This window comes from Stegodyphus dumicola, chromosome X1 (assembly GCF_044657685.1).
Source record: "Stegodyphus dumicola isolate Sdum_Otavi_A_Nest chromosome X1, ASM4465768v1".
Lineage (NCBI taxonomy): Eukaryota > Metazoa > Arthropoda > Arachnida > Araneae > Eresidae > Stegodyphus > Stegodyphus dumicola.
The window spans coordinates 132,191,869-132,218,280 of NC_140780.1; the positions used below are offsets into that span (position 1 = coordinate 132,191,869).

General features: G+C 32.3%; 1 protein-coding gene across 1 annotated transcript in view; it reads left to right on the top strand.

Moving 5' to 3' along the window:
* Positions 1-435: 435 nt before the first annotated feature.
* The window catches only part of LOC118185795 (uncharacterized), a 346,837-nt gene continuing 320,860 nt past the window's right edge, over positions 436-26,412 (top strand). The window contains exon 1 of the mRNA XM_085807229.1: positions 436-557. The gene's annotated coding sequence lies outside the window, so the exon portion shown is untranslated. The remainder of the gene's footprint in view (positions 558-26,412) is intronic.

The following is a 26,412-nucleotide window of genomic DNA, read 5'->3' on the forward strand; positions in this document are numbered from 1 at the left end:
CCAGTCATTTTGTCGCACAGTAGGTATTTTTAAGTGTAAAAAAGCATTTTATCGACAGAAAAGGTAAAGTGATTTTCACCTTATTTCAGTTTACTTTAAATTCACCCATTAAATTTTAGCTATTTAATGAATATGCAGATGTCGATTTCCGAAATGTTTTTCTTATATTCTACAAATGCCTACTGAAGAAAGAGAAGTTTGCTTTCCACTCTTCAAACAGAGCATTTACGTTCATGCCCGAAGTCTGCCATTCTTGACTGAGTTCTAAAAGAATAAGACACTTTAACGATTTCCCTTTCGTCACGAAAAGAAAATAACGAGATTCAAATTATGGCATCTGGCGGGGTGTAGGCGGAGAAAATTCATTAGGGAAGAGGGCGCTGCGATCGCGAAAAATGCCGGCGCGTGGGGACTTTTGAAATGGAGATCAAAAAATGAACAGGTGACCACTGATCATGCGGACGAATGGACAGCGGTCATTCGCGTCATGGAACAGCCGGTGAGATCAACTCATCAAGTGGACAGTATTTCTAAGTGTGTAACTATTGGATATCAAGGTAAGACACATTTCAATTAAGAAATTTTCAACCAATAAATGAATAACTGAGAAAAAGTGATTCTATTTCAAGAACAAAGTTAGAACACATAAATTAATTATATAAACAAAAGTAAAAAATGAGACGTCTGAAGTCGTAGCATTAGTATGTGGTTGCATATAGAAATTTCAATGTGAACAACACTGTCGATTTGGGAGGAATGTAATTTCACAGGTATGCTTAATCAGATATTATCCTAACCTTAGTACCAATGGAAATGTTTAAATTTCTTGATATGTTAAGTTCTTGCGTGGTAAAAACTAAGAAAGTTACACTAATCATGAACAAATAATAAATCCGATTTCTATCGACAAGAAATAGGTTTTAAAATTAATCAATGAAGCTGTTTTATTTGCAGAAATAAAATATGCTTCTCCTTCTTATCATTTGTAGCTATTTATTCTACTTTTCTGTTTACTTCATTTTTCTAAGTTTTATTTGGTAAAACTGCTGGCACTACTGCTGGAAAAGAAACGGCACATAAGTTATATGACATGAAACTCAAAAATGAGCTTAAGATATTTAAAAAGTTATTGGCAACATTAATTTAAAGTAATAATAATTGAAAGAGAAATAATTTTGCTGATGTCTTAAGAAACGCTCACTTCGCTTAGCACGTTTTTATTTTAGAATGAAATTCATTTTCCTGATTTTCAAATATAAATTGTAAGTATTTTCAAAATAACTTCTAAAATAGTTATCATACACGATTACTGCTATGCATTTTTTTTTTTTTTTTTTTTTTTTAGCTCAAAAAGTTGTTTGGCCGACGATGTGTTACAGTAGAACATGATTTTTTACATCTAAAATTACATCAACTTTTCTCTAAGGACTTATTCTTTTTACAATAAAATTTCATGAAGCATACATAATAATCTCGTGATTTAATCACTCTACATAATCTCATGAAATTTTAAAAGCTATTTCTGCATAATTTAATAAAGATTCATTGATATGATATTGATGTCGTACTCAAACAGAAAATGAGTGATAGATACAAGCAGTTAAGCAAACACTTTCCATTACTTTGTTGCTTCAAAGCTTCTTGCTTGAAACAGTTTTCTAAACCACTAGGCAAAAATGAATTTTAAAATGATGCATATGTTGGAAAAAATGCTACTCCAAGTTTTAAAAGGTTATCTGAATTGTTTATTTCGACAATAATAACAGTTTTTATATTAATGTTTATTTTTATATTAAAGTATTTACATAAATATTTGTATCCATCATAAAAGTAATTATTTGCACCAGTGGATTTGTTTTACCCAAAAGCACTATTTTCGTTATGTGTTAGCATTCGTTTCTTTTTGTATACTTTCTTACATATATCCTCTTCAATAAATAAAAATCAAATAATTTTCAGAGGTATTTGTAGCTCTTCACTTTGGGGAAATACCCCTTCTTCTCAGAAAAATGAAAGATTAATAGCATTAGGTTTTTACATTAAAGGCATTTAGACAGTATCACTTACCTTTTAGGTAACATTCATCTATTAAATTATTGAAGTTGTCTTTAATGAAAATGTTTAATACTTTTGTATTTTGTATTTAAATATTCAAAAGATAAGGGCGTTTCTTTCTCTTTCACTTACACTGTAAAGACGTTTCATTGAGTTTCTAATGAACTCCATATAACATTTAATGACATAGTTCTCGAGTTTCGATTTCCTGCTTCTCCCTCCCTAGTCTTTTCTTTTAATGTTTATTATGAACTTACGTGTAAGTTTTATTTAACATCTTTCTCATATTAAAGTTACTAAATAAACACATATTCAGAAATTTTCTGAATACTGCGTGTATCAATTTGCTTGGACATTGAATAAGTTCGTCTTCTCTATACAAACAAACATATTATATAGAAATGATCTTGATTTGAATGCTGACTGTTTATTTGCATTCAAAATAATCTTGTACGCAAATGCTTTTTTAAAAGAATCTCTTCATTCTGAAGAACGGAATTATTCTTATTTCATAAGGTTGTAAATAACCACTAGAGTATCAGCACAAAAGCGAAACTAGTTAACACAAATTAATGAATTCATAGTTTGATCTTAGCTTTTTAACTAATTGCCTTGCTTTTATTCCAATGTACTTTTACTAATTAATTAAGATGCTTTAAGTTTATATACATATATGTATACAATTAATTCAATGATACAACTTTATATATATCTATATATATATATATATGATGATATAATTTATTTCCTTGCAGTAATCTGATATAAGATTAGTGATGAGTGTTTAACTAGGGAAGACGTTATTTTTGCAGTCGCGAGTGGATTTAAGTTAGAAGACCACTGAATATATCCATTACGTACTAGAAGATGCGGACAACTTTTGAAGAATCATAAAATCACTTGATAATCCAAATATCTCTTTATTACTTGTTGATTGCTATATGGCAGAGTTTCTTAAACTGTGGGTCGCGACCCCCATGAGGGTCGCCAAATCTTTTAGCAGATTTGATATTTCTTTAACTTTTTATAATAATTTTACAATTACCAAATATTCTTACACAATGTTTCTAAAAATAGATAAAGATAAGACAATACAGACAATGAAAAAACGAAAACGTTTCGACGCATTCTTTTTATAATAGAAACGTTCATTTTACTTGCTTTGAACTTGACGCTGTCGTTTCGTCTGTTACTTATTTAAAATTTTCACATTGTTCTGTGTCTTAAAATTATAAATTAATTTTAATTACCTAAAAATTCAGTAGTATATTACAGATCAAGTGAAAAAAATTGACGGTTTCACTCACGCGTGTGTCGGATTTGCGCAATGCTTATAGGGTCCCACAAAATTTTCGTAAATATTGTGGGGTCCATGGGTCGCAGAAAAACTCTCAGTGATAAAAAGGGGTCGCGACTGAAAAAAAAAAAAATTTAAGAAACCCTGCTCTATGTCATGGCACATCACAGTGGGGCCCTAATCTGCCCCTCACAATTTTGATTATCACGCATTACATTTTTAACAGAAGCAGCCACGCAAGAGACGTTCTTTAGCTACCAAGCGTAGGCAGAGAAAGAGGGAGGGTAGCTGGATTGCAACGGTATTTATAGTATAGTAAAATTATTTGTTAATCTGAATGGCTAAAACTTATAGGCAATACAGAAGTTTAAGATGACATAATACAGAATTAGTTTTCAGATACGACGCAGTTTCGAGAAAGTTATTAACAGAGAGGGAGTACCCAAATTAAAAATGAGGAATTAAAAAGCTATTAATAAATTAAATTATAAAGCTGATTTACATATTTTTATATTAAATACCCCCTTTAAAAAAAGCTTGGCGAAAGAAAAACCTTTTTTAGAAGATATCATTAAATCAGTAGCGAAATAAAGAAATACAATTTTGAAATAATTAATTGCGAAACGAAAGAAATACAGTTTTGAAAAGAATGATTACAAAACTTTGATCTAAATGTTTTAAAATAGCAAAATCTTGTAGACATCATTTTTAACAATAAATGCAAACTGAAAATGCTGTTGAAATTTTGAAAGTCTGTAAGTTCATTTTCTGTAAACATACTGTTTCATAAATTTTTCAACAAACAACCGTAAAAGTTCACAGTTCTTAAAATATTTGATTGAACTCATTTTGTAGTCCGCGACTTGAAATATCTTCCGTAAAAATTGTTGTTGTTAATATAAAACGAAAATTTTCTTTTACAGATTCATGAAATTTGAATTAAAATGAATTGTTTAACGCTTACAAAATAGCCCATATTTTCTTAATTGTAAAGCAATGTAAAATGGAATTTAGAACTTGATACACAGAAAAGTAACAAAATTCAGGACAACAACAAAATAAACTTTGATAAAAATGGGCAAATCCTCTACAATGTAAATTAGTGCGACAACTTGCTGATGACTGTGGGATGCGTAAATACAATAGAGTCTAAAATTCTCCGTTTCTTAAAAAGGGCAACTGTCTTTTTGTATTGTATAATTATCAAAGTTTACACTTATAACTAAAAATATTCAAACTAGTTAATTGAAATAAAAAACAAATATACAAAAATTAAAAATATATAAAATTCTACACTGTCCTACAATAACAATATGGACCATATACTTTTTGTAAATATAAAATAAGAAAATAAATAAACTTCATAATTGTATCTGCTTAGGGAAGGCTTTTAAAACTTTTCATATATAAAAATTCCAACAAAATCACAAGAAATTAAAAAATATTATAATGTAATTAATTTTTTCATTCGAAACATCATTTGAAATAATATACTATTATTACCGAAATTTCTAAGTTACGTATTTTGTGCAAATTGGAAGACCCCAAAGCTTTCTCTTAATACAAACTTCTCCATCTTGTGGTCAAATACACACTAACGAATTAGTGTATACTTTACTCACCAATTTGTAAGGGACACTCACGGCAGTTACTTTTAAAGACCTCCGTTCCTTGTTTAAAGGCAAGTGACCTTTTTGAACTGCATTATAACATTCCACAAAAAAATTAACTGCACGCTAATATATTAAAAATAATAATTATTATATTAAAAAAGTGGGAGCGTTCAAAGTTTATATGAACATGCAATCATCCATAGATTTTAAAATTATGTAACATAGTTCCATATTTATGATAATTATTCAGTTCTTGAATTACTCATATTTTTATTCATTATTACTCTATCCTATATCAAAACATCTAATATTTCCTATAATAATTCTCAAAAACACTATTTGTATTCTAATATATTTGTATACTATACATATTCTAAAATAATTTTTAAAAATTATTTCATTCACTTAAAAATTCTTATAAACAGTTCAACATTTTCAATATAAATTCAAAAATATAATTATTTATCTTAATATTCTTCTCTAAAACAGTTTGGATATAGAATTCGTTACTTAATTTTATCACATATAATTATAAAATGTTAAATCATATGAACAATAATTTCATATTTTTGCAAAATAGCACAATCAAAATGCAAAAGCAAAATTTAAATGCAAAATATGGAGTTTGCAGCATACTTAATAACTTTGTCTCATTGGAAAATAAACATGAGTAAAGTTCATATGAAGATAACAATTTTGAGTTTTCGACTGAAGAAACGCTATTAGCGAAAGCGGAAGTGCAAATAATTCTCTCGCACACACTTGAAGCAAAAAGACAGATCCACGACCTTGAAGCAATTGTAATGCTGAATTTGTTGAGCGTTAATTCACTGACGATTTAAAACACATTTTTTCTTCTAAATATCTTAGAGATGGCCGAAGAAAATTCAATATTCCTTTTCACTAGACATTCGAACTCTTTTGGGATTTTTCGGGAGATTACTTTCATTCTGTTAACACTACGCACAATTATTTTTTGAAGCACCAGTAAAATACCACAGATGATATTTTTTTTTACTCTATATAAAATTACTGTGTGAGTAATGTGCTCATGATCATAAGCAAGGAAAAATATTGTTTCGATAATTAGTTCGTGTCCGGCAATAAAGTTATGCTCAATTCGGCTACTGAATTCTGTCCGTCCTTCGAGTCTCATCTTTCTAATTATGCAGCACTCTCCAAGTTATTATCATACAGACATATCTATATATATATTTTAGAAATTTTTTATATATCATCTCCAAGAAACATAAGTTTAATTAATGCGATGAATTATTGGAATAAAATTGAGTCAATATTTTAAGTATAAGTAATTTAGATTTCTATTGTAGTAAAAATATTTTAATAAGCTGTATAGAAATATTACTGAAAATCGGAAAGATTCTAAAAAGTAAAATTTTAAAGTTCTAAAAACGTAACCATTGTTACTGACCGTAGATTAATTGACTTGTCAAGGAGAAGAAACCAATCCACTATCAAATAACAATAACCAAATTAAGAGAGAGTGTTTTGTCTTTTTTTCCAGATAAGATCAAATTAGTTATTTTGAAAGAGTTAAATCACAAGCTACGACCAAAACTCAAAAAATAAAAAGATAATTCTTCTTCAATCAAACTACTTGTCATAAACAAAACCGAAAAAAAAGGAGTAAATTTTTCGTTTTAATTTAAGGTACTTCTTAAGAACTGAATTAAGTGCGATCCTCACTTTAGAAAAATCATTTCCCGGCACTCTCACGGGTAAAAACAATAAGAACTATTGAGACCTGCACAAATTAATCTAAAATAATTGAAATTTGTGCTAAAGAAGATATTTGAAAACAATAGAAATATGTAGAAATTAATACATTCTTTTAGATTTAAACGGAAAATCACAAGAAGCTATTTAAATACAAATTTATGCATAAATCGATGCCAGAAAGGAAATTAAAATTAATTTATTTGATTCCAAAATTTGAAACGAAATGGCTGTAAATGTAAATGTACTCAGTGATGGAATGTAATAGGGTTATCGCATTTAGTGACAGAAGGTAGTAGTTGGTGGCTCGTTGTACTCTATTTGAGATACTGAAGTCATAAATTTGGCGAGATGAACTTATTGTTTAGTTAAAAGTTGTCGTTAGAGAATAGTTTATATATATACATATATACTACTGTAAACAAAAAGAATAAATATATATCTGTCTACATATATATAATAACGTAAACAAAAGGAAAGAAGGACTATTTAAGAGTCCTGCGCCTAGGCCAAAAGAGTTCGAATGGCCAGATTTAATTAAATGTAATCAAATGTATGAAATGGAAATACACCTATCCAAAAGTCCAAAAAATATAAATTAAGAATGCCAGTTAAAAAAAATTAACAATTACAATTTGAAGACTGCATAAATTCCAATCTACAAAGTTGTAATAGGAAAAGAAAGAAATAAAAATTAAAAGTTGATTTAATAAAAACCAAAAGATAAAAAAAAAATATAAAAACCAAAAGGTAAAATAAATTTGAAAAGAATTTTTAAAAATTGTAAAATAAAAAGTGACGGATGGAAAAAAATTTCTTATATATAATACGAATATAATATTTTGGGCAAATTTTGGCTTCCTTTGCTAAACAATTGCTAATATTTGGACACGACTGCATATGTCATCTTCAGGTTTCTTTTGAATAGATATTCACTTTTTACTGATCTATGGGTCAGTTTTCTTAACAACAGTGTGCCAAGATTTCTCAGTGACACGGCTAGTATTATCAACTTTTGTGTGCAAGCGCTTATGCAAACAAGGAATACTTACGGGTGCGTTTATTAGAATCAAACGATGAAATCCAATTACGAAATATATATATTTTTTACCCAATGGGTGTGTATCTGTGCGTATATCTTTATGATAAATACATATGGGCTCTCTCTCTTTCTTTCTGCCTATATAAATCATAGGCTTTGTAAATGAAAAATTGATAAATTTAACTGATAAGGCTGTATAAAGTATTATTTTAATTACATTATTAACCATGGGATGTACTAAATTAGAAAATGAGAAAATTTCTTTCTGAATCATCACCCTTATTATAATAATGCCTAGGTACATATCTCTGAGCTACTCACCTTGTAAGATCGTGGTCAAATCAACAGACAAGAGAGAAAGCAGCTTGAATTCTAGATTATATATGAAAATTATTAGAAAATGACTACAGACTTCCGTAACGCAGCGATAACTTATAATGAGAGAGGTGCCAAGATTCGAGTCCCAGTGGAAAGCAATACTTCACAAGCACATTTAATTATGTCTAAGGTTCTTACATATTAATGCAATCACCTTGGTACAATTTGGCAAATTTTTTCAGATGAAAAGATAAAAGTTACTTATCAGGTGCAAGCTTGTGGTTTTTGGAACTTTTTACTTCCTTGTACGAAGTAAGTGCTATAACATGTAGTTGTGCACCTCCCTTTTTCGTTGAAATCGGCCGCACCAAAAGTATATATATATCTGATATAATAGCAACTAAATAACGGAGCAATGTTGATGCATAATACCCAGATAGTATAGATCGTCGATCCATATTGAAGAGGAAGAATTCTGATTGCGTAGTATGCTAATATGTTGAGTTCGTAATATCTAAGAAACTTGGCAGTCGAGGCAGTTTTAATTCCATTTTTATTTTCCAGTTGACGTTTGTGGCCACACTTCACTTGGCGCTCTAGTTGTGCCTATTCAAGAACGTTTACATTTTTGATATTATTGAATATATATACCACCTCTATTACTAGGCTCGGTGAGCTGAGTTTTTTTTATTCTTATATGTTGCAAAATTGTGCATTTTTTGCTTTAAAAATGATTGAAATGTGTTGTTCTTATCTTCCGGTTGAGGTTTTAATAAGTTAATCTGCATGCAATAGCTGTAAAATTATCAACAATTTAAAAGTTGTTTAAGAGCGGCTAAATCTATTTTTTTACCATATCAGCCATATTTATTTTCATTTGAAACCTAGCAGAACAGTGAATTAAGTCTTTCTGCAGCTTCATAGTCTTTTTGCCGAGTGGGACCAAAACGAAACTTTTAGTTTTGTGCATCGAAAAGTCTGCCTTTTTGCCTGCTGGTCGAATTGCTTGCGTAGAGACTGTAATTTTTATTCTAAAAATTGTTTTTTTAGTTGTTTTAACTGTATTTTGTGTTTTATATTTTTCTATGTCTTTCAATTTTTAAGGAAGATATTTTGAGTTTTTATGTACTTTTGCCTTGTCGCGAAGTGAGAACTGAATTAATTGAATGAGAAATATATCTCTAATGAAATTCGAGGAAATAAGTTTAAATAAAATGCAGCAAAATATACGTATAATTTAATATTCTGTACAAGGAAGTCATGTGGTGTTCGCATTAGATTTTTTTGGATAGATTTCCAAACTATCGATAAGTCAAAATAAGAGAAATACTCTTCAAACAAATCATAAAAGTGAAGCAACAACCTGTGTTTGGCGTATATTTTTAGTACAAAAACTCTATCGATTTCGAGGACGAACAAAGTCCCTCTTCATCAGGAGCAAAGAAATCAGCAACTGAAAAACCAAGTTACGAACATATTTACAGCCTAAGGGAGACGAGACCATCTGTTAGTAGAAATAATAACGAAACTTGAAAAATTAGAATAATAGAGGTTTAAAAGGGTTAGGTAGGACTGGATTAAAATCATTAACTAAACACGGTAAATTTTTGTGAATGTGAAAAGCTTTAAAAAAATCTAATTCTCTAGTGGAAGAAGCTTTCCGGGTAATTTTTGCAGACCCAAAGACGAAATTGTAATTACATTTCCAACTGTAATTAACAATCGAAGGCTTGTAAATTTCACCTTTTTGGACTTAAGATTCATGTTCCTTAATGCGAAAATATAATTCTCTTTTGGTTCGGCCGATATATCTCGAAATACACTGTCTAGCTTGAATTTGAGTTTGAACACTGAATTTGAGAAACTTGCTTTTCGTCTCTGGATTCGCTACGTTGACACTTCCGCTCTTTTTGATTGTAACAAAGAGGACTTATCCCATATTTTATCTATTATTAATTCGATTAATCGGTTAATATGATCAAATTATTAAAGAATCAATTTTTTTAACTGAAGTAGTCTCCGATTCGGTTAATATAATAACGATAGCGATGTGTGAACAATAAGCGATGTGTTTTCCATGTTTTTTATACAAACAGAAGAAAGTTCGGGAATTCAATAACGATATTCGAACCACAACATTAACCGCGATCACATTAAGCGGCGTGTCTTGTATAAAACAGTCCAAATGAATCCCAATTCCAAAGATCCATTACAAGCGAATGCTTAAAAACACATGGTTTAGACTCCTTTCATCAATACCGCCAATCATAAAATGTAAATTTTTGGCAATATTGCTTGAAATAGCAGAAGAATAGTAAACTCTGAGCTTTTTAGTTTAGATATCTGTATTTTATTTCCCACCGTACAGCAATACTATATCAAATATTAGTTTATGTATAGTAGCAACAAAATGCTCGTTAAATAATTATAATGTTGTGCCATCCAAAAATAAACAAATAAGTAAAATACCGCTTATTTTTTATTATGTCTTACAATTCGATAATATAAAGAATTTATTATATATAGTCTCCCTTGTTTTTTAGAAAGTAGTGATTTGTTTGCTTGTATTTTTTTATCTCAGTTTCAACATAGTTTGGTCTCAATTTTCGATATCTGCCAAGAGATTAGATCTGACACTCATTATTCGTGGTAAGAAGTTTGGAGACCTTAAATTATTAGAACACTTTTCATATATTAAAATTTATTATTTTGGTGCAAAGTACTTTTTTGTGTTTACGTAATTTCTTTCATTTTCATGCTATTTGATGCTGATATAAAACTAATTTTTCAGTACGCCGGAAAGTAATATTACTTACAGAGCAGTACTTTATCCTTGTCAAGAATATAAAATGCGTGTCTTACTAAACATTTTCAGACTCAGATGTGTAACCTATTGTACATGCACACTACGGGAAATTTTACTCCATACTTAAAACATGCGCTTGAAACATTTACACATTCTTCGCTAGAAGACACTGACCAATAAGCAGCGTTAGAGATTTGCGTTTAATCTAGTAGAATTAACATAGCAGTAAAGACTGAAATTGCTATAAAGTGTATTTTCTGATAGTAGAATCCCAGGTAGATTTGAAGTTGTCTAGTCGCATTCGACACCTTCAGAAATTTAAATTTTCCAACACATATCATCACAATGTTATGAAATGTTAATCAACAGCCAAGGTCGTCCAAAGGCAATATCTGCCTTGTAAAACCACTGTCTGACTCCGCGAGAGAACGTCTGGTTCGGCTAAATTCTAAATGGACTGTAACTCTTAATTAAACTAATTAACAAACTACTCTGTAATATATCGTTATCTTTATTTTACTAATTTGTGAAAGACACTCAGGCTTCCACAATCACTCTCTGCTTCGCCATTGAAGCAAACTCTCCAACTAATTAACATTCTTTTTGTAAACAGTAGCGATGGCAGCGCCATCTGGCTTCAGAGGGACGTAACACTTCCCCGGATTGAAATTACAAAATTTCAAGAAATTATACAAACATTTTTAAACAAAGTTAATATACTTAGAAACAATATAAAATACTATTACTATAACTACAGCTATTACAGTACCGTAACAAAATACAATACATATGCAAAAATATCATTTCAGTTTTCTATCGGAAGAACGGCTAACTTTGTGATCGCTCTTTTTAATTCTTCTGATTTTGTTTTGATTTTAACAGTTCTTACTTTATTGTGAGATCCATAATAGACTTTAATAACCCGACCTAATATCCATTTGCAAACTGGCAGATAATCCTCCTTGACGAGTACCATAGTACCAACAGAAATATTGTCCTTCTCTATCATCCACTCGTTTCTCTGCTGCAGAGTTCCTAAATAGCCATTTGACCATTTCTTCCAAATAACCTGAACTACTTTCGTTGTTCTCTGCCACCGGCTTAACCGATTTTCATTTACGTCTATAATCATTGGCTCCGGAATCGTCTGTATCGATCTCCCTATTAAGAAATGACCTGGGGCCAAAACGTCATAACAATCAGAAATCATTGGAAACAGGTGTAAGAGGTCTCGAATTTAGTATTCCCTCTACCTGCACAATTATAGTTTCAAACTCCTTATATGTAAAACGCAAATTTCCTATCGTTCTCTTTAAGTGATACTTTACGGATTTTACACCGGCTTCCCATAGCCCTCCGAAATGAGGGGAGTTTATACCAAAGTCCCCTCATTTCGGAGGTATAAAGTTCCAGTCTATTCTTTCGGACGTGAAATATGAGGCCAAAGTTTTGTCAGGAAAACTAATTACATTGTAAAATTTCTTCAGTAGAGAATTTGCTCCAACAAAATTAGGGGCATTATCAGTGAATATTTTCGCACATTTGCCCCCTCTGGCCATGAAACGCTTAAGAGTGGCAATTAAAGCACTAGAAGTTAAATCTAACAAAGGCTCGAGATGAATAGCTCGTGTCACAAAGCATATACATACACAAATGCAAATGTTATTTAGCACGCCCTTTCTCTGATGTTTGTAAGTTACATAAAAGGGACCGCATAGATCCAAACCTGAAACACTAAATGGGAGTGATCTATTAACTCTTTCATATGGTAAGTTACCCATAATATGTGAAGACAAAATCGGTTTGCATTTAAAGCATGTAACACAAAGATGTACTGTTTTTCGCGCCAAATCTCTACCACCTAATGGCTAGAATTTTAAATGTATTGCATTCAATAATCCTTGAGGGCCAACATGCAATAATCTTCTGTGCACACTAGAAAAATAAATCTTACTTAGCTTAGAATTTGTTGGTAGGATATTTCTGAGAAAATGGCAAAGAAGTTTTTTCAAGACGGCAACCAACACGAATTATTCCTTTATGATCAACAAAGGCATGTAAATTTTTTAAATTACCTGTTACATCCTTTTTACAGAATAGAACCTTCTGCTCATGCTTAATAAGCGTTTCCTCAGCTATTCTTACCTCCTCTAGTTGAAGAGGGCCTACCTTTCTCGATCCACCTTTCCTGAAATTACAAATAAACCTAAAAATATAAGAAAGAACATTAATAATTTTATAATAATTGTTACTAATATTCAAGAGTTCGTCTAAAACGTTAGAGTTCATGTCAATCAACATAGTTCTCTCAGAAATGTCATTAATGTCACTAGAACTTTTGCTTTCTTGCACAAATGATTCCCTTTCACTTGGTGTTAGGTTCTCAACCTCTGGAACTATTGGTTGTAAGCACTTGTAGGGAAGATGCAGCTCTGTCAAAAATTCTGCACAAGTCCACCACTTAGAATTGTTCACTAGAGAAGAGGCACTAATTCCACGCGTTAGAAGATCGGCTGGATTGTCCTTGGTTGAACAATAAAACCATAAATCTGGATTAGTCAACTTCTGAATCTCGCCAACGCGATTTTGAACGAAAGATTTCCATCTTCTGCTTGATCCTTTGATCCAGTACAGTGTGACTTTAGAATCACTACAAAAAAGGGTAGTAGATAAACCTTAACGATCTAGAAATTTTTTAACTTCCGTTCCCAATCTTGTAGCAATCAGTGCACCGAGCAATTCAAATCGAGGCAAGGAAACGTTTTTGACAGGTGAAACTCTGGGAAACCAGCAAATTTACAGAAATTTTTTCTCGATTCTGTACTTTTACGTAAACGGCTGCACCATACGACTTTTGACTTGCGTCAGAAAAAACATGGATCTCTATATTTTCATCACTTGAATGCAAAACAAATCTTGGAACACTAATGTTACTAAGTTCTGAAAGCTCGCTGCACCACTGAGACCACAGTAGTATAAAAATACGGGTTCACCGGCACGCGGTGTGGGCGTGGTCAATGACGTCACACAGAGGGCGGGGCCAAAGGCAACGTCATCACACTAGGAGGCGTGGTCACGAGTGGAGTTGAGGTGTTGGTAGACTGCTGGTTGAGTTGTAGACCTCCTGCTTTTCGTTTAAAGTTAGTTTTTTAAAATTGGCAACGGGAAATAGTTTCTGCATCTTAATTTTGATGATATAGCGATGCTGCCCTCTATTAATGAAAAAGTGAATTATATGTTTTAGAAATATATTTTTTAAGTCTGGTGTTAAAATTATTCAATGCGCGACTCTGAAAACAATGTAAAAGAAACAAATATAAAAAAAGACTTTCCTTTAATGAAACTGCAAGATAATTTTTTTTTATTACTCAGTTTTATTCTGATACTTTTATTCTTTCTAGTTTTCCATGAAACTTTAACTTATTTCTCAGGTTTTCTGTTTCATAATAACATATTTATTTACTGTCATATTTTTTAATACTTAACGTTTATAATTTGTAATATTTTATTTAATTTCCACATACTATTTTTTTCATACCTTTCATACCATTTCAGCATACCCTGATTTTTAACTTATATATTATATTTCACAAACGTTCCCGCACATGCTGTTTATTTGTTACATTACTTAATTTTAGATGCAATTTCACACTTTTTTTAACGTTATAATGTTCAATATATTCTGAATTTTAACTTCATTTACTTTTTTAAAACGTTCTAGTATTCTATACACAATTTAACTTAGTGGTTTGAAATTCTATTTAAAAAGAAACGTTTATTTTTCGTAATCTTAGTTCTTTTACTAAATTTTCTACAAAATTTCTAATTTCTTGCACATGTTCAACAATATCTTCCTTACATTATCGAATATTTTTTTTAAACTTAAGTCTATAACTCTTAATTTCTTTTTTTTACGTTCACAATTTCCCTTCTGTGTTTATATTTCTTAATTCTAGTTTAACTTATTTATTATAATGTTTTTATTTCCGTCTCATCACTCGTAATTCCAACATTTTATCCCTTTTTATTCATTTTAACGATATGAATTGTTTTCATTTACTCCATATTAAAACATTTCCTTACAATTTTTAAAATACTTGTTTTATTCTCCGATCATAATAGATCATCTACAGGTTTTACTCAGAAATTTCCATTATTGTAAATTTCACCTTTTTGGACTTAAGATTCATGTTCCTTAATGCGAAAATATAATTCTCTTTTGGTTCGGCCGATATATCTCGAAATACACTGTCTAGCTTGAATTTGACTAGACTGCAGAATATGATTAAGGTTTTTTATTCTAATGAAAGTGCATCTCAAACTAGTCTTAATAATATATCGAAACAATAACGTCAACCGATTTTCTGGTTACATTTAAGGAAAATGCTTCCATTTCAATAAGTAGCCATATATAAAATAAATAAACAGAATTAACTGCTCATATTCTTAATTTAATATACTTTTAAATGTTTATACTTTTATAATAACGTTTATACTTTTAAATAATACTTAATAACGTTTATACTTTTAAATGATAATATTCCATTAACTCTTCTAAAAGAATATTTATTTGTCTAAGGAATGTAAAATTTTACGATTTATTTAAATTCCTCTCTTCATTAAAAATTTTACTTGATATTCTGTCGAAGAATTTAACTCAGGGTTGTTCACCTCACATAAGTACAATCACATCAATAGATGTCATTGTGGGTATCCAGGTTACCCACATGACATCTATTGATTAATGGTGTCTACTAGGTGATCGCTGATCAGCTGATTGTCCTTCGTAATGAAATGGCCTCAGTTCTCTTCTTTCACAGTGTGGTTATCTTAAAACTAAATGCAGAAGAGATAAAGTATTTTAAGTACATATTGATTACAGCACTTTGTACTTCCTGTATTCTTGTTATAACAGCTGAGAAATAGCTGCATTCTTTTACTCCGCGTTTATGTGAAGCGTATTGACTAACAGGTTCATAAATTCAATTAGGTTTGGTTAAGTTTATTGTGGCAAAGCACACTAGGGCTATTTGCCTAATGGAAGGGATGACTTTTTGGAGGACATTCTAAGGGAAACTGGCTTGTGTATACGTTGCACATGGGATGAACCACGAAAATGCCCATGCGGTCAGAACGTTCGCCTTGATTTGAACCCATGTCGGAACTATCAGTGTTCAGCGATTTTACCACTCGGCCGCTGGTGGGAGCAAATTCAGTTAGGAATATGCCGCAAAATATGTTACAAACAATTCTTAGTAAAATATAAATAGAAAAGTCAAAAGAAATTTAATTCGTTGGATTTTTATGCATTTCTTTCTTTTCCATGAATTGAAAAGTTGAGTTTCGTTTAAGAAAGATAGTTGTTGTTAACATATGATAGGGCTGAAACTTTCTGTGACATCTATTCGTACATTTAAGTTCTTTTTGTTTAAATTTTAAAATGAGTACAGTTTCTCTTAAAAATATAATTGAAGAAAAAATAGATAGATGTCCAACTAATTTCAGATTTTTCAAATTAAGATAATTTCTCCAGCTGTCCTTTAGATATATATTTACTTAATTTCCATGAATATTCCTGTGTTTAGCATTCAGTTGTCCACAGACTTCTTGTAATTAAATTATATAAGTCAGCAGGATTCTACAATGAAAAGTATCACACATTAGCAAAGCTAAAAAGTATTAATATTTCTAATAAAATGTGTATAAAATGTATTTTGTTAAATATCTTTAATTTATATATAATTTTTACTTTACCTTGTTTCACGTTATATTATGCCGTTTCTTTGTAATTCAAGAATAACTAAGACAGGGAAGCATGTAAAGAAACGAAGCATGTTACGCTGTTCTGTTTGTAAGCAAAGTAGACGCTCTGCAAGGCACCTCGATAGCAAACTGAAAAAATTAATTGTAATAACGTCTGCCGTAAAAGCGTAACTCATTACGCTAAAAGTGACTTTGCAATACTGTTTTAGTTACACTAATGTCACAAATTTTACGTGACTGTTTAAAAAATTATATGCCCACCAACGGCCGAGCGGTAAAGTCGCTGAACACTGGTTGTTCGGTCCGAGGTTCGAATCCCGCGAATAGGCTGACTGCATCGGAGTTCTCGTGGTTTCCCCATGTGTAACATGTATAGGAGCCAGTTTCCCTTAACAAAGTCCTCCGCGAAGGCATCCCTCCCCTTAGACAGATAGCTCTCGAGTCTTTACCGTAATCACATAAGAATCCTCACTAATATTATAAATGCGAATGTGTTTGTTTGTGTGTTTGTTTGTTTGTTACGCTTTCACGTCTTAATTACTTAACCGATCATCACGAAATTTTCAAGAAATATTTTTGATATATTAAAAAAGGCTATAAAATGTTTTCGTACGACTTTAATTAACCGAGATATTAATTAAAAACTACTTTTCCCCTACATTTTCAATTACTTTGTTGGGGCTTTTCCCTATTAAAGGGATTTGGCCACGCGCCAATTTATACTTTCACAAATATCTATGGAACGGCGGTTAGTTGAATTTTGAAACACATATCCACTGATCCCAAAAATTCGTCGGAATCCATGGATACCATTCTCATCTTAGTGCGTCTTTAATCAGCTGAGATATTAATTAAAAACTCTGAAAACGCTAATTTGAATGCTACTCAATAACGACATTAAGGGTTTTTTCTTGAGTCTTTCCGTGTGAGTCCAATAAATTGGTGATAAAAATTATAATTTTTGATCTAATTATCCAAATTTCTCGAAATTGAGAAACTTGTGTCGCTCTCTGAATGATAGGAACAATGATAGTGTAACTGTTTTTGTCTCTTAATTATTTCCAGCTTAATTACAGATGAAACAATACTCCGCTTGCTATTGTTAACTCTTTGCTGACAGGCTACTATTCAAAAGCTACGGAGGGGGGAGCTGCTACCCGGTCGACCGTTGGGTTGGCGAAAAGTCAAAGTTCACGGATTTACATGTGGAAAATCATTTTAAAATTAATAACTTATAATTAACTTACCGACTCGAAACTATTATCAACATTTCGACTTTTGTGATATGTTTAATGTTTTATTTCGTATTGTTTTAAAGATCTATTCATTCGCGTTATATATTTCTGTTATTGTTGCTTGAAAATTGCATTTACATTTTATATTCTTTACATTTTAGTGTGTGCGATAAAAAATTTTGTTTGATCATTTTAAGGCGCTCGAATGTTTTTTATTTTGAAATTTTACACGGAGTGTATTTTTAAAGTCCACGCGGAGTTAAAACTTATTTAAGGACATCAACGCGAGCGAAGCCGCGGGTAAAGATAGTTATATATACTGGTTATTATAAATTAAGGAAAAATCACGATTACTGAAAAAGTTACATGTAGAATCTAATGAAACTTACCTACAATATACAACACATAGTAAGGTATCAAATAACATAAAAAGAAATAACCAGACAAATATGGTAGTATAGAAATTAGCACATGTATAAAATGAACAAATCGAAGGTGTCAGTTTGCTATAGGAAAAGTACCTTCAATATGGAATAAGATCTACTCTAGAAGCAATACAGCACATACAGCGATGTGTGGTGCTTTCAATTATGCGGTCTATCAGTTCCATAGGAAGCGAGAGCCATTGCTCTTGCAAAGCAGTTGCAAGCGCGACAAGGGTCTGAGGGAGCGGATTGAGAGCAGCTAGACGTCTCCCTAAAGCATCCAAACGTGCTCGATGGGATTCAAGTCCGGGGATCGAGCTGGCCACTCCATGCGCATAATTGTTTCCTATTGAAGATAATCATCTACGAAGCGAGCCCTGTGTGGTCTTGCGTTGTCGTCCTGTAACAGTAAAGCATCACATAGTGCCCCGGCATATGGACGCACATAAACATCAAGGATGTCATCTCTATAAATCTGAGCATTCACGGTTCCCCTTGGAAAGACATGGAGGTCTGTGCATCCACCCAAAGAGATGTCACCCCAAACACAGACATTGCCTCTTCCGTATGCATCTCTTTCACGGATGTTTGACAGATGACAACGGGTTCTAGGTTCTCTCCATAACAAATAACGCCTACTATCGCTTTCTAGACTAAGCCTGGACTCATCCGTAAAGAGAACCGCCCTGCATTGATCAGGCGTCCAGAAGACATGTTGTCGTGCCCACTGAAAACTGTCCCTCCTATGGCGTGACGTGAGCGGCACACAAATGGCTGGTCGCCTCGCATACAGGCCACCTTCGTGAAGCCTTCTACGCACAGTTGACGTTCACACGAACCTTCTGGTGGCTACAGCAAGGGAGGATCTAAGAAGAGTCGGAGTAGCGGAATCTGTGGTTTGAAATTGCCTCCAACGTCTATGAATCACAGAAGGACTCACGTTTAGCCATCTGGCCACTTCTGTTTGACTTTGTCCTGCCTCTAGTCAATGGCTCTCCATCGCATTTCTGCAGGCAAATGATGTTTTGAGGTCGTTGTTACGAATTGGCTATCTCAGATTTCTGATGTCACTGTCAGAGTGAAATATGTTGGCTTGCTCTCAAACATGGACTTTTATGCCCTTCGCAGATGACGTATTCCGAAGGCAGCGCCACTAATTTCCATATCGCAGTTTTAATCAGCTACTCTTACTTGGCAACATATTCAAATTTTACACGATTTGGCTTGTTTTTGAGGGAGTTATCGCTATTTTTGTGATTTTTCCTTAATTTATGATAACTAGTGTATATTTTTAAATCGTTAAGTTTGTTGCAATGGTTAGGAGTGTGCTGTTATAATATGAGGTCTCATATGGCATTGGACTGGCAACAGCTCTTCCAAGTTGTAAAACTGCCAGGCCTGGGGGGGTGCTTAAGGCTATGATGTAACATAAAACGTAAATTTAAAATTTAAAGTAATTAACTCCGGAAATTTACAAAGTGACCTTTAGCTAAAACCTTTCTAAAATGCACGAGCGAACTTTCGTTAGCAAAAGGCTAACGCCAGTCTAAAGTCTCGGAGATGGGTGAGGAAATATGTAATGAACGTCAGCGTCTCTATTAAAACTCTCTCTGTCCAACTTCCAATAACTCTGCTCTTTTTGTATAAGTACTTAATTTGCATTTTGGTGGGAGCTGACGAAAATAAAAGTGATAAAATAATAGGTTAATTAACATAAACTTTAAAGTTTCCTTAAAAAATATATCACAGTTTAAAAGTTTAGATGTTTTCATAATTATAAACCTTATTTGAAAAGCTAAAAGAGACTAAAGATAATGCCATATTGCATTTGCTCATACATGTATTATTGAGTTTTCATTTATTTGACTTTTATTGTGAATAAAAATGTTTATATAATCATTAAAAGCAAAATGTATTCTTAACAATTGTTTAAATATACATTTTAAGCTGAGTATCCCAAAATTCCATTTCCTTCGACTATACAAAATCCTCGTGAACCGTGTGATGTGTTTAAAGAAGCATAGAAGCAACTGTTTGATGAGGCGAAACCGTTTTTATGCGATATCATACGCTTCGGCGAAGATCACTGAAATTTGAAAAACGAAATACTTAAACAACTAAATCAAGGAAAGAATCCTCTGTGTAGCTTTTATTCCCTCGCAATACTTTTATCGATGATTTATTTATTATACAGCTTTATAAACACAATATAAATGGGAAATTTTCTTTCTGAGAAGAGAAATCTTTACTTTTCTCTAAAGCAGGAACACATTTTCATGGTTTTAATAAGTTCGTACGTTTTTACAAAATTGAAGATCATGCATAGCTCCTTAAAAAGGTGGAAGTACATTATATGTCAAAAGTAACAGTTTTATTGCTAGTTCCCTGACAGATCTTTCATTTATGTATTTGACATAATAAAAACATTTCGTTATATAATATTAAAATGCTTAAATTCATTCTTCCAGTTTTTCCAATTCTACATTTTGGAAAAATCTTGCCACATTTTAAAAATTTCAACCTTGCTACTTTGAAGTTTAAACAGACAAAAAGATTCATCACGGGCCCCTGAACTTGAAATCAGTTTTGATAACATTTACCAATAACAAACTTCGACTTCCTTGTATTTCACCTCGTAATTTGGTCCGAGGTTCGAATCCCGCGAACGGGCTGGCTGCATGGGCGTTTTCGTGGTTTTCCCCATGTGTAACGTGTATACGAGCCAGTTTTCCTTAGAAAGTCCTCCACGAAGGCATCCCTCCCCTTAGGCAGATATCCCTCGTGTGCTTTGCCGTAATTAAATACACCACACCTTGTATTTAAAAGATGTACTCATTTTTAAGATGAAAGATACTTAAAAAATTTAGAACAGGTGTTTAGCAGATCTAAAGGAAAGTTTCTAAATATTAATTCAATTTCATTAACTAAACAAAACAAAATGTCAAATGTTTGGCATGTTTTTCCTCCTGATGAAAGGTATGATTCACACATAAATGCAATTTACTCTTAAGAACTATTTCTTTCCAGAAATCTCAATTGTAACTTAAAGACAGTTTAGATTTAAAAAAAATTGAATTGTTGTAATTTCGATAGAGAAAAGTTTTCCTTCTACTCTGATTTTGATGCTTTCCTGTGTGAATCAATCATATGATTGTTATGTAACACTATGATTAGTCTAAAATTCCTCCATCAATTCCTAAATTAAACAATATATCGTATAAAAAAGGTTTATCAAATAATATATAGTAGCTCTTCGCAATATTTCGGTTACATCTCAGTAGCTGCTGAGTTTTGCCATTAAGTGGAATCGGATAAGTAAGAACAATTTTCCAAAGTTAATTTTCAAAGCATAAAGCTGTCTTAAAGTGAAGTCTTAACTTAAGTTTAGAGTTGAATAATTACATGAATTAGTATTTTGCTTTTTCTCAGACATCTTGAATTTTAATTAATTTTTACGTTGGATATAAATGGAGAATGAAAAAAACTGTTTCATTTTCTTTCAAAGCTTGTAGGGTTTATATTTATTTTAACTAACATTTATTTCAAGTTATCCTTCCTGTCTAGCCTTTACTTTCGCCTAGAATTGCCAATGCTAGAATATATAAATTGTAGTAGAGCGCGCAGTATATTCAAATTTAGTGGAAGTAAGTTGAGTTTAAATAGGAAGGAAACGAGACTGTAGGTGTGCTACTTGAATCGCGAACGTGAATATTGCTCGGTAGAAAATTTAGAACAGCGCGTGTCGGCCTGTGTGCCTAGCTCGGCAGATTTTGCTAGATCTTTCAACTGCTTAATCAGTAAGCTCGCTGAATCTCAGCGGTAATTTTAAAACGCGGTTAGGTTAGTTTAAGATCTCAGAGCCTCGTGGATAGTGGTCTCGCTATTTATTCATCCAGTCATTATTTGTCAGTCATTATTTAAATCAGTTCCACTACCAATTTTGAGAGAGAGCACCACGGGGGGGGACGGGTTCGAGATCTCAAACCTATCACCTTCCCCAATCTCTGGAGATTACTTTCGGCTCGCCGCATATTTAGAGTGCCCGCATGCCTCACAGGCGCTTTACAGCATCCATGACTTCTCCGGAATTTGAACCCGGGTGCTTGGGTATGCCAATCAGCGTCGCTAACCACTATCCCGGTTAGGCGGTGCACCTTATCCATGAAGAGTGGTTATATCGAGCTTTTGTTCTGAATTGAGCCACTTACATTTCGCGGTGACAATATCACTTCTATATTTTCTTTCTGGACTCATTATTTATTATCATTATAAATGGGTAGGATGCCTATTCAGTGCACTCCCCATCTTCTCGGGTGATTGATGTTAGATCTCAATAATGAACGGTTCCAGAATACGTATATACATGCACAATAGAAAACCCCAGAAAAAATTAAATATGTATTGTATCGCGTAACTCTAAAATCGCATGAAAAGAGACTTGACTATATAAAAAGAACAAAAAAAATTATATACTGAAAAGCACTTTTGTATAAAATGTTTTTTAGATTTTTTTTTTAAATTGTTTCAATAAATATTTATCTTGGTTTGAAATTTTCAAACCAGATTATAGTGAATCCGGACTGATCGAAGTTGAACTATGTGACGTATCACTATACTAAATATCTCACTTGCTTTATGATAGGATATGGTCTTGTCCTTGCTTAATGGTTTCACACTCCATGAGTGCAATCGATGCAGTGTGCACACTACGTAGCTGATAATATAGCTAATCATTCTAGTTTTCATTTTTGTGCTTGTGTGTGTATTTTATATTCTTCTAATAATTAAGCGGATTTCCTAATTTTTAGCTTTTCTAATTGACTTAATCTAGTTTAAATGCTCATTGAGCAGCACTGATCTATTTTCAGTCCTAATAATGGTTATGAGACTGCGGTTTCATTCAGCTGGCAGACTCTGAGCTGGAAACCGTTAGCGAAGTAGCTGTCTGTCCTGTCGCACTAAGTGATGATAATAATACGCAAATAATAATCTAGAAAGTCGTGTAGCTTGTTCCTACATGAGAAGATTTAATTTTTAATGACTACAATCAGAAGAAACAAATACAGTGTTAAATCGTTCGCAGGGAGGTGAGAAGCCTATTTCATTTTGTAAGGAATTAACACGTTGTCTCGTTAGTATGCTTGTGCTGTAAGTGGTTAGCTAACGGATGAACGATGGTTCAAATCCTGGCAATGACACAGTTAATTTTTTTTTTTATGTTTCCTGCACCAAGCAGTCTAAAGGACTCTACCCTAGGGCCCAAAATTAAATATTTCTTTGCAGTCAAAATTACTCCAAAAAAATGTCATCCACTGGCAAAACAGATATTTTGGAGGCGCTTCACACCTATGAAAATATTCAATCATCCTAATTTTAATCCCTCTTTACGATTTACGTTTCAAGAATTTATTCCCTTTCTACTTTCAGTTCACATTTTGGTCAATAGATGGCTCTAGGAACTTTGTTTTCTATGATTTAGCCAGAACTTTCTTGAATATTTTCTGTTGCTTTTTTCGTGTATTCAACGTTTCTCTGTCGTCATTTTCGCTCCCGCAGCTGAAGCGGAAAGTTCTATTTAACTACCTAAACTATTAGTTGCGTAAAGTTACTCATGTTACGCTGATTCTTGTTGAGCATATCCCCCCCCCAAGTCTTTATAGCTATCGTATAAAATTTCACATTATTGTGTAAAATTTCCAAAATCTGAAGCAAATCAGGAATAAATCCTAAATGCCACTTAAGCATAAAAAAAGCTTCAGAGCATAAAAGCTTAACCCATATTTATGAAAGGTAGTAAATGTTTTATACTGTAGGAAAATTTTACTTCAAAATACAAATTTTATTTAAATTTCCAATTCAATAAGTCACTTGATTTGCTTAGCATTTGAGTTATAAATACTTCTGCTTTATTTTATAAAGGAAGAATGAACGCTGATTTCGCTCTAATTCGGTCAGATTATTTGGAAACGTTTACGAAGCGAACGCGCATCGAATTTAAAAATTTCAGCTGCTGGTATATCATAGGTATATATGAATATATGAATTCACCCAACTGTAGCTGGTATATATGAATTCATCCAACTGTAGGAGCCTAGCTGTGGCTTAGCAATCGTATGCAAGCAGTCCAGTTGAAAGAGTATGGGTTCAAACATATGGCTCATTTTTATGTTAATTATGTTTTTACTTTGGGGCTCGGTGCGGCAGTGGCTGGCGCGCGTCGCGCGTCAGCACCATAAGTCTGGGGCTCGATTCCCGGGCTGGGAAATGCTGACTCAGTCTTTCTTCCCTTGAGTGGGTCGATAAAGTGAGTACCAAGTTTTCTCGGTGACTAAAAAGCACCGGGGTCTCTGCGACAAGCTGAGCACTTGTCCAGGTTAAATGATTTTAGTTTTGAAAGTCATTCTTATATTTTTTCACATTGCTATATATATATATATAATCTGGAAATATAGATTTTTCTTGGTCCAAACAGTGAAACTGTCTTACAAGGAAATGATTTCAAGAGAACTTTCTTTGATACACATCCTGATAATCAGATAAATTTCTTCTTTTCGAGTAGACATTGAAATATTTTTGCAACAAAAATAGCAAAATATAATGAGGAGTAAATATTTATGAAGGTTAATAAAACATATATTTCCCTGAAATTTTAAGGAATAGCTTCTCTAAAAATAGTTTTATACGTCATCATTCAAATTTTAAAGTCATAATTTCTTCAACATACGAGTAAATAATTGCGAGGTATTTTATACTGAATGGTTCGCGATGAATCTCTTGTTATTGACTAAAACATGTTTGAAGGAAAATTCAGTAAGTTAAAACAAAATAAATTAAAATTTAATGTTCATGAAATTCAAGATATGTTTCTCAAAACATTACACAATTTTCTTGTTGTTCTTTTAAAAAAAATTATGAACGAATTTTATTTCTAAGTAAAATAAATAAGTCATATAGCGTAAAGAAAATTTACGTTTTTCGTATTTAAGACAAGGATTGGCTGGTTGGTTATTTGAATATGGCAAAGGACATGAAGGACATTTGCCTTAGGAGGAGGATGCTTTCGTGTAGAATTTTGTAGGGAAAACTACCAGCCCCGTTCGACTGTGTTCGAACCCAAATGCAATATTTAGTGGCCTTAATAACTTGGACACTACTGTTGTGACAATTATGCCGTATGGGTGGCATCTGATAACATGCAGGTGCATGTTCCAGTATGTGTAAAGATATTTTCAGCACTTTTCTGTTAAGAACACTACATTCCATACATTGCACTAAGGTACGATTTAAACAACATATCCTGGATATAGCATAACCGTAAACTATGACAAATTTTTGGAGTGTCTACCCCATGAATAACCTTGCATAATATATATTTACAAATCTAGACATTCTAATTTTGTGCAAAAGGTTCATTGAACGTAAAAGAATAGAATTATAGCTCAATAGTACCATGGAGCATATTGTAAGACAATTTTGCGAAAATATTACTTTCCTGTTCGTAATTTAAAGGAATAATTTAGAGATCATAGATGAAGGATTCGTGAAAATCATTATAAAGTTAATTTTCCATAAAAGCCGTTCAAGTCAATTTTGTCGAAATATTGCATTGTGAATAAAGGCACACAAGACACTTTTGTAACAAAGGGAAAACTGACCGTTTAAACGCCAACTGAAACGGAAAAAACGTGTTCTATTTCAGAAACAGAGAAAGAGTTTTCTTAAATTACTTTAAATTATAAGCAATTCTAACACTGAAATTGGTTTCTCTTGTTTCGAATAATCACATGAGCCTACAAAGGCAGACCACTGTTCTTCAAATCGTTTCTAATAAAAGATTTGTGCATTTCCTATAAAACCTAATGTCAGAGGTACGAAACTGTATGTTGAGAAAATTAAATAGGTAGTAAGTACCCTTTTGAAATTGTTTAGAAAATGAGCCTTTCGGAAATAAACAAGAAAAATAATATAAATTATACTACTTTTAAAGTTATTTTTCCCAAATATAAGACATAGTGTTGGACATGAAATTTAATTTTGTTGATCTGAAAACGTATTATAGGATTGAAGGAATTAACCGATAGATAAAATATTTCCTTGTAGCAACAACTAAAATACAAAACC